Source organism: Callospermophilus lateralis, chromosome 6 (genome assembly GCF_048772815.1).
Source record: "Callospermophilus lateralis isolate mCalLat2 chromosome 6, mCalLat2.hap1, whole genome shotgun sequence".
NCBI lineage: Eukaryota > Metazoa > Chordata > Mammalia > Rodentia > Sciuridae > Callospermophilus > Callospermophilus lateralis.
Genome location: NC_135310.1, coordinates 117195143 through 117202072, shown reverse-complemented (window position 1 = coordinate 117202072; position 6930 = coordinate 117195143).

Here is a 6930-nt window from a genome sequence, read left to right as displayed (position 1 = left end):
AGCATCACACAAGTAGGCTAAGGGATCTCAGACATGCACCAGCTCCACTTTCCAAGCCACAGAATGGATTAAAGAGGGGGCAAAATAGAAGAAGGAACCAGGTGCAGTAATGCCTGCCTGTAATACCAGCTATTGGGGAGGGGGAGGCAGGAGGATAGCAAGTTTGAGTCCAGCCCAGCAACAGCCATATCCTGTATCAAAATTAAAAAAAAAAAAAAAAAAAAAGAAGGGCTGGAGGCAAAGTTCAGTGAAGAGCTGCTTGCTTAGTGTGCACAGGGCTCTGGGCTTGATCCCCAACACTGCAGAAAACAACTTATGAAAATAAGTTGAAAATGGAGACAGACTTTTCCATAAGTACATGGAGGGAATTTAACTTTGAAATTCTAGTGACTGTTCACAATTAACTTTAGAATTTAACTTTTGTCATGAAAACATGGTCACTCTTTCTACTTCATATTATTTGTACTGAGGCCATTCGTTGTTCCTGAGGCTGAAAATAACTAATCTGAACTAGGCTTTATTTAAAAAAATCTGCTTTTCATTTATGCAGAAAGTCAAGCATCTTCTAACATATGTTTGATTCTGACTAAAAAATAGATGAAGACTTCCAAACTGATCCTGGCATACTCTGACCTGCAGTTCATCCAATGTTTCTGCAATCACAATCTCCAGAGTTCGTCTTAAATAGCCCTTCCCTGAAGCCGTTTTTATTCACCAGTGAAAGGATAGTGTCACAGATTCCTCAAGTAGTGACCTCATCTTCTAGAGGAGAGAGTCTCTTGTTGACAGCAATGGCTTGGATTGGACTTCTGCATGTCAGTATGTCTATGTGAAGCTTTGTGCACTTGAAGCAGAAACAGCCCCAGTAGCCCAGTCCTTCAGTAGCCAAGTCCTCTCTTGGGACTTGGCAATACTCATCTCCTGGTAGAAGACAGTTTGGGAAGCTACTAGAGACACCAGAGTGGTGACTTTTAGATTCATGATGAAAAAGGTGAAATTCATACAGAATCAGAAAGCATGAATTACAATGCCCCAGGACCAGTATCTTGTGAGCCTGTGCCCATTTTGCCAGGGTAGTTGCAGCACACGTACAGCTGTGTCAGATCAAAGCCATCCTCCCAAAGAGTGCATTCCCTGACTTTGGCAAAGGTTGAATTAGAATTCTTGGAAGTAAAGGAACCCCTGATCAGTTTGGTGCTTCAGGGGGTTTATGAGCTCTGAATTCTTGGGGTGAGGTGGTGTGATAGTCCCTGCCTAAAGTGACAGCTGTGTGGGGAATGTTGAGCTAGTCCCTGGGGTACATAGCTTATAGCCACACTAGCTCATTTCACTGGTGACCACTCCACTGTACCACCCAACCCAGGTATCTAAGAGAAGAAAGCCCAGACCTGCTCTTCAAACCACTGGTCTCCAATTTTTCTTTTTTTTTGACCCTTTTAAGTTATGTGTGTCTTTAAGTTGTTACAATGGTGAAGGCAGAGATGCCAAATGTCTTTAAGTTGTGTGTGCCTTTATAGTTAATGTGGATTTCTTAGAGACAAATAGAGCTGGGTCCTATTCTCCAATTCAGTCTAACAATCTCTTGGGTTTTTCTTTTCTTTTTTTCTTTTTTCTTTTTCTTTTTTCTTTTTTGTTTGTTTGTTGTTGTTGTTGTTGTTGTTTTGTTTTGGGTGAATTTAGACCATTTACAATTAATATGGTTGGATTTAGGTCTGTCTTTTTATAACCAGAGTCCTAGGCCAGAGACCTGACTTGGGCTGTTCCAACAAAGTAGGTTCAGCCATTTACCCCAAAAAACAAACAGAAAAAAAAAGAAAAACAGCTGTATTAGGAAGACAAAGTGAGATCAAGCATCTCGCCCTTTGAGTCACTGATAGAAGTTTTAGATTTGTTTATTTATTTATTTAGCAATACTGGGGATTGAACCCAGCGGACTCTACCACCAAGCAACAACCTTTTATTTTATTTATTTTTAAAATTTTGAGACAGGGTCTTGCTAAATTGCTGAGGCTGACCTTGAACTTGCAATCCTCCTGCCTCAGACTCAAAGTTTGCTGGGGTCGCAGGTGTGCGACTGTGCCCAGCTGAGTTTTATGTTTAAACAGAGGAAGAACTGGGGGCAAGGGAAGAGGTGCACATAGTTAAGCAGTCTTGGTCAAACTGTGGTCTGGTTGATCATTCTCTTAGTTCTGGTTCTGTGCGGTGGCTCTGGAGAAGTCCAGAGAAGTCATTATCACTTGAGGGAACAATTTTTATTCATTGCTTAGGATGTTTTATTTATTAAACCTGTGATCCTGGAAGGGGCCAGTTCCCAGTTCCCATGAGATGACTTCTTCTTCTTTTTTTTTCTTTTTTTAAGAGAGAGAGAGAGAAAGAATTTTTTTTTTTTTTAATATTTATTTCTTAGTTTTCGGTGGACACAACATCTTTGTTTGTATGTGGTGCTGAGGATTGAACCCTGGCCGCACGCATGCCAGGTGAGCACTCTACCGCTTGAGCCACACCCCCAGCCTGAGATGACTTCTTCTATTTCAGAAGGCAGTCTTCTTGTGGGGTAATGCCTGCAAGTTCCCCTGTTCCTGGAAGGTGACTGCAGATTTAGGGCAATGACAGGAGACTCTAGACACCACTCCAGGGGTCTAAAATAGGGTGCTGTAAAAGCTGAGAGTCAAATGTACCTGTAAATCTTGGCTTAGTCTTAAAGGGAAGCAAGACGGATTAGGTAAAATTAGGGCTAATAAACCTCACATTACCAGTTTTTAGATGAATACTCCTTAAATGATGAATATGCCTATGTGCAGAGCAGAGCAGGGATCTGAAGACAGATACAAAATGAAGGCAGAGATGCCAAGTTCTATCCTGCTTTTAGTTGCCCACTGGGCATCTGCAGGCCCAAGAGTCACTGCCAAATTGATTGCTTGCTCAGTGTGTGTGGGAAAAAATCAACACACTGGTGTCAGAAGTAGTCTGATTGACTGGATGTGGTGGTGCACACCTGTAATCCCAGTGGCTTGGGAGGCTGAGGCTGGAGGATTTCAAGTTCAAAGCCAGCCTCAGCAATTTAGCAAGGTCTAAGCAACTCAGTGAGACCCTGTCCCTAAATAAAATATGAAAAAGGGCTGAGGATGTAGCTCAGTGGTTAAGCGCCCCTGGGTTCAGTCCTCAGTACAAAAAAAAAAGAATCTATGTTGCTTGTTGAGTGAGAATATAGGAGAACCTGACTTGTTTTTTCCCTACATAGTTGAATGAGTTCATCCTGTTTGGAGTTCACTGAGTTTTCTTTCTTTTCTCCACCCCCCCCCCACGCCCACCCTGGGGATTGATGCCAGGGTCTCATGCATGTAGGCAAGTGCTCTGCAGCTGAGTTATACCCCCAGCCTACACTGAGTTTCTTGAATCTGTAATTTTATGTCTTTTGCCAAATTTGAGAACATGTCTTTAGCTATTTTTTTCCTGCATCAATTTCTTCTCCTTCCGCTGGGACTCTGATAATATGAATGTTAGGCCAGTTCTGAGACTAGCCATTACTTTGTTAATTCCCTTTTCATGTCATACTTCAGATTAAATATTTTCTCTTCATCTATCTTAAGTCATCTATCTTAAGTCATCTCCATTCTGCTATTAAGCACATCCAGTGAATTTTTATTTCAGATATTGTGGTTTCGGTTCTAAAATTCCCATGTGGTTTTTTTTATAGTTTCTGTTTCTTTGCTGAGAAGGTCTCTCTAGCCTTTAAGTGTTTTTACTTTTAACACAGAAAACACAGTTATAATAGGTATTTTAAATCTATATCTGATAATTTCAACCTCTGGGTCAACTTGAGATTGCCCCAGATCATAAAAAATGGTTACATGTTCCTAGGGCTTAGTTGAAGAATTTTGGATTGTATCCAGATTTTATTATTATTACTATTATTATTATTATTATTAGTGGTGGTGGTGCTGAGGATTGAACTCAGGGCCTTGCGCATGTGAGACAAGCACTCTACCAACTGAGCTATATTCCCAGCCCCTGTACCCAGATATTTTGAACATTATGTTGTCACTCTGGGTCTTGTTAAAATCCTCCACAGCAGGCTGGGAGCATAGCTCAGTGGTAGAGCACTTGCCCAATATGCACCAGGCCTGTGGTTTGATCCCTAGCACCATTTAAAAAAAATATATATATATATATTTTTTTTTCTCTACGATACCGTCATTCTCCTTTTGTTTTTGGTTTTTGCACATGCTGGAGATTGAACCCAGAGCCTCAAACATGCTATGCTATGACCCTAGCCCGCTCTTGTTTTTGTAACTACTTTTCTACTGAAATACAGTCAAACCTGTTCATTTACATACTGTCTACAAATGCTTTGGCACTACAACAGTAGAGATGAATAGTTGTGACAGAACTTCATGGTCCACAGAGCCTAAAATATTTACTGCCTGGGTGGGGGTGTAGCTCAGTGGTAGAGCACTTACTTGCCTGGCACATACAGGCCCTGGGTTCCATCCCAACATACACACCACACACACACACACACACACACACACACACCAAAAAAAAAAAAATAGATGAGAATCATTTGCTTTATAACCTTGGATTATAAAACTCAAGGTTCATTAGCACCTTATCTCCCCATCTTCTCCAACCCTGAACAAAGATGAATTGAATCAGGGAACTTTGTGATTTTTATAGTGCACAAATAGCCAACTCAGAATGACATAATTTAATATTAAATCAGCCCATGACTGAATTTTATATTAGGCACTTGATACTGTATATTACTTTCAAAATAAACAACCTGAAGCCAACTCTTCAGGGAAAGGAAAACGGGCAGTAATTATTGATGCCTGATCCCCCCTGCCTTCCTTCCCTCCCTCCCCTCCTCCTTAATAAAATCAGATGGGCAATAAACATTGGAACTGGATGCTGATCCTTTGCAAGCTAAGAGATATAGATGCTTACATAGCCAGGACCCAAGCTAAAAAGAAATTAGTCAAGAAGACAATTACCTACAATACTAATTATAAGCACCTTCTCAATATCTATCTTAATTATCAAGATCTACAGATACCTCCAGAATATAATAATGATGACTTGTTATAACTATTTCCAAAATACAATAAACTTGATTAAAGGTATTAGAAATATCTTAAAGCAGTTATATACTAGAAACCTGTGTTTACATAAAATAGCACTGAATACACAAGCCATCCAAAGCAGATGGTCCCTTTTTTTCCTCCACTTTAAATTTGCTAGAACATTTCATAATCGAAAGACATCTTCCCCTGATTCTTTCAACATAGAGTGTGACATCCTTGGAGGTGGGTGAAGAAATGGTAAGGAATAAAGGAGTTAGAGAAAAGGTAGAATTAACTAGAATGTGGAGCCATCTGCCCTCCACCCCATTCCCCAACCCCCCTTTCCAAGGGTGGATCATCCCAACCTGGACTGCACTGCCTCAATCACCCTGCTGTGTGCCCCAAGCTTAGGGTGCCCCAAGCTTGGAGTGCCCAGTTCTCACTCTTCCCACCCTCCTCCTAAGATATTAAGCTTAGTGCCATGTTGAAAAGCTGACCTGTGGTTGCAAGATTAGAGAGTACTGAGTACATGGGACTTTGCATGAGAAGGGTGGCACATGCCTATAATTCCTGCGGCTCTGGAGGCTGAGGCAGGAGGATCATGAGTTCAAAGCCAGCCTCAACAATGGCGAGGCACTGAGCAACTCAGGGAGACCCTATCTCTAAATAAAATACAAAATAGGGCTGGGGATGTGGCTCAGTGGTCGAATGCCCCTAAGTTCAACCCCCAGTACCAAAAAAAAAAGAAAAAGAAAAAGAAGCAGAAGAAAGAACCAAAAAAAAAAAAAAAAAAAAAAACAGCCAACAACCTCTTTCCTCATTGTTCAGTCTTTCAAAATGTAAAGAAAAAATGTTCCATCTCACCTTGGACCTCACACAGGAGAATGACACTTCAAAGCGAATAGAAGAGTTATGGATCCACCTTTGCTCATAGGAAGAACTATTTGGTTTAGACTTTTCAAAGCCCCATCTTGCTTGGATATGGCTTGTAAAAGAGTCTAAAATTGCCTGAAGGGATTTCTATCTTTATAGCCTTCCCAATGTAAAGAGGGGAAATATCTTATTTTTATGTGTTGTGGACAAGAGAGCGTAGAGTGGGCACAGAGGACAGTGTTTATGCTGGCAGGAAGTAGCTTCTGCAGAAGAACTGACAGTCCATTCTTCAAAAGAATAGCCAACAGTAATCAGGAACTGTTTTGGTTTGGATATGAGATGTTTCCCAAAAGTTCCTGTGTTCATGCAGGAATATTAGGTGGTCTAATGATTGGCTTGTGAGAGCTGTAACCCAATCAGGCCATCTGGGTTTGAATGGACTAACTGGGTGGTAAAGGGTGCTAAATAATGGGTGGTAACTGTAGGCAGGTGGGGCGTGGCTGGAGGAGGGGGGTTACTGGGGGCGTATCCTGAAGGGGTGCAGCTTCCCTGTGGTTCCTTCCTCTTTTTCTCTCTGCTTCCTGACTGCCATGAATGGAGCAGAGTCCTCCACCATGCCTTCCGCCATGATGTTCTGCCTCAACTGGGTGTGGAGTTAGTCCACCATGGACTAAACCTCTGAAACCGTGGACCAAAATAAACTTTGCCTCCTCTAAGTTGTTCTTGTCAGTTATTTTGGTTGAACTGATGAAAACTAACACAGGTCCCTGTTCTGCACCAGGCATAGCCATCTGACAGAATTAACACACTGAACAAGTTAGGTGCTATCATTAGTATCACCTTTACTTTATAAATGGGGAAACTGAGACTTGAAACAGTCAAATAGCTTGCTTAAAGTCTCTTATCTGGTAAATGACAAGAGCTAGGATTTGAACTTGTAGCTGGCTCCAGAGTCTCCGCAACCAATCATCCTGTTCAGCAACCATGGAGTTGA